Source organism: Vicia villosa, linkage group LG1, assembly GCF_029867415.1.
Source record: "Vicia villosa cultivar HV-30 ecotype Madison, WI linkage group LG1, Vvil1.0, whole genome shotgun sequence".
NCBI lineage: Eukaryota > Viridiplantae > Streptophyta > Magnoliopsida > Fabales > Fabaceae > Vicia > Vicia villosa.
The window spans coordinates 174147987-174151136 of record NC_081180.1 but is presented as its reverse complement, the minus strand read 5'-3'; the positions used below and the strand labels follow the sequence as shown (position 1 = coordinate 174151136).

General features: G+C 40.3%; 1 long non-coding RNA gene across 1 annotated transcript; it reads right to left on the bottom strand.

The window, feature by feature from the left end:
* Positions 1-1068: 1068 nt before the first annotated feature.
* LOC131644672 (uncharacterized) lies at positions 1069-2884 on the bottom strand. The gene is made up of 3 exons (XR_009296587.1): positions 2433-2884; positions 1658-2319; positions 1069-1538 (listed from the first exon to the last, which is right to left on the bottom strand). It is a non-coding gene; the product is annotated as an uncharacterized LOC131644672 (long non-coding RNA).
* Between the last annotated feature and the right edge of the window lie 266 nt (positions 2885-3150).

The following is a 3150-nucleotide window of genomic DNA, read 5'->3' as shown; positions in this document are numbered from 1 at the left end:
AGCCTAGATCAGTTAAAGACTTCATTTCCCGGCGTACACAGTTCGGAAGAGATATTGTTCCTATTCCTGATAAACCAGACTTTCAGTTGAGGGAACCGCCTCCGGATCTCGTCGATCTTACGAAGGAGCAAGCCGCTGATACCCAGATCAGTTGGAATATCTGCCTGATGATTTAATTGCATCAGATGGAGATGTCGCCTTGGTACACAGACCAGAGATACTTACTACCCGTTGATGCCCAGATCAGCCGGAATATCTCATTTCGATCCCCAGATCGACTTAGACATCTATCCCCGATTCCTGTTCGGAAGACATCTGCTACGCCTGATACCCAGATCAGTCGAGATGTTACTTCTTTTGATGCCCAGATCATTTGAAGTTTTTTCCCCCTGCCTGTGGGGTTGCCTGTTCCTTCTTATCGCAAGTTGGAGCTACTTAATTATCCAGGTCAATTGAAGTTTTTTCTCCCTGCTTGCGGGGTGGTACATTCCTTCTTATTGCAAGATGGAATCTTCTATTGATCAAGAGCGCAAATTTTCGAGTTCATTCTGGTATTCAATCTCCTTCCACCTCAACGATTCGAAACTTCTGTTTCTCACTCGTCGGGTTTAAGAAGTTTGAATAGGGGCAGCTGTTGCACCCCAAAATCTGCCCTCTTTCTCCGTGCTATAAGTTATCAAGGACGTTTATTTCGTCGCTTAAAAAATCAAGAAAATAATAAAGAGTTTCCCATCTGAGCGTTTGAGTTTGTGGAGGTTTGATTGAGGATTAATTGGCTTATATGTTGAGGTTTCCTCTATGCCTCAAATACTATTTTCTTCAAAGACTACTCAAGGCATTATTGTTATGGTGGATTGAAATACCAATGTGAGTCGTGACGTGAGAGATGAACTTATGGTTTCATTGTGATTAAGGAAGTTTTTGTTCTCATCATTGTTACTTTGTTTGCAATATAAGTTGACTTGGATCGATTATGGAAGTTAAGGTTTTAAGAAGTGAAGGTTAAGTTGGAATTGTTATTTGGAAACACTCATTCATGGGATTACTTAATGCTATTAATTCAAATGTGTGTTCAAATTAATCGATTGAATTGGGATATAAGTGTGCTTGATGTGAAAAGAAGATTCATGTGGATTGTTGAAATGCAAGAGTAATTGGAATTTAAAATGTCCACATTCACCTTACATTCAAAGGTCCTTTCAAAGTTCAATTACAACACATTACATTCATCCAAAAATAACAAAAAAAAGAGATACAATTCATCACAAGAAAATGGCATTGCAAGAGATATGCTTGCATCAATATCCCACCAAATTGCATTACGGTTCTAGCCTCAAACTACTGTGAGTTTCCAAAGCCAAAGGGACCTACTGCAAAACAAAACCAGAATAGAACCGAACCGGTTCGGGGACAGCTCAGCAGGGAAGAAGAAGAAATTCACACGTAATAGAAATTCACAAAGGGATCCTTCAACCACATCCATCTTGAACCGAAACTTGATCTCTCGGCAATTGCAATCTTCACCTTCACGGTTCAACCTTCGGGAACAAGAAAAAGGAGAAAAAAAACTCAGAAAACGATATAACAGAATCAGAGGGTAACAGAACAGGAGGATGGAGAAGAAAATCATAACAGAAAAACTCCCTCGAATTCTCACTCTCGACAATCTTCAATCTCTCTAAACCTTCTTCATCTCTCCAATACAATCACAAGAAAATCTTCAAACTCTTCTCTGCATAAATCACGTTCATAATCACTTTTCATCGTTGACGGGAATAACAACAAGCATCTTGAGCGCAATTCGTAACCGCAATCTTCTTCAACAACTTCGATCATTTTCATCGCAAATCTTCATCACCAATTCATCTTCTCGGTTTGAACCTGCAAACAACAACATTATCAATCAGCATAATCTCAAATCTTCTTCATCTCTTCTTGAAAACTCGCAAAAGGCTCTCCATCAATTTTCATCTCCAACGCACATCCTCCACACTTCAATCCATCACCTGCAAGAACAGTGGAGTGATAATCATCATATCAGAACCTCTCCAGTTGAATGACCAGAAAACAAACTCAGAAATTGAAAACAAGAAAAAAAACGTAACAATCTTCCCTCTCTGAACGGCATCACACAACTCTTCACCAAATCTTCACTCTGCAAAAGAAAACGAGAAGAATCAGAGTTTCAAGAAATCACTTCACACATCTTCAATCATCATCCTCATCCTCTCTTCAACCTTCAGACGAATTCAACCTGAATCTTCAACAATTCGCAACAACTTCAAATCACCATTGCTTCACAATCTCTATAATCTTCATCTGGAAACAACATCTTTACCGAATCAAGAACGAAAAAGAAGAAAAAAGAGAAGAATAGGAGAAAGAGTATTTGATTCGTAATGCGAAAAAACGGAAAGGATGCGTGTTATTACTGGAAGCTTTGAAGTTCTCGCCGGATTTCTTGACACCGCGGTTGAAGGCGCACCGGATCAGTCTCCAATTGCTGAGTTGAATCGTTGGAGAAAACGAGAGAGATGGGAGATCGTCGGAGTTGAGAGGGAAGATCACCGCATTCTTTAATCGGCAGAGGAGAAAGGCGAGCAATCGACGCCGTGGTCATGATTCGGAGGAGAGATATCTGAGACGAGAGAGATTAAGAGCGCGAGAGAGTGAGAGTGTTGAATCGGAGATGGAAAGCTTGAGACGGAGAAGCTCTGATCGGAAGTGAATTTGAGCCACCGTCGCCGCTTTTGCCGTCGCCGCTCCGATTCACAAAGGAGAAGAGAGTCTCAAAAAGGACTCTAATGGTCATTCAAGTTAGAAAACCCTAATCCCTTTTTGATTCTGTTTTGCGTTAACTATGATATTAGTGTGATTAAATGCTGTTAATTAGGACTAATCTGAATCATAAATAAAATAAGATTAACATGTTTGATATTGATTTCTGAAAATTGAAACATGAAGTGGATCAATTCAATCCCATGGGCCTCACACGAAATTCTGATTCATACACCCCCTCATTGAGCCCGTGTACCATTTTTTGTGGATGGCCTGAATTCAAACAAAAAAAAGAAGCTGTTGGACTAGATTCAGTGGGCCTGCGCCCTCACTTCTGGCTGCACCTAATTTCCAGCAATAAACCCCCCTGTT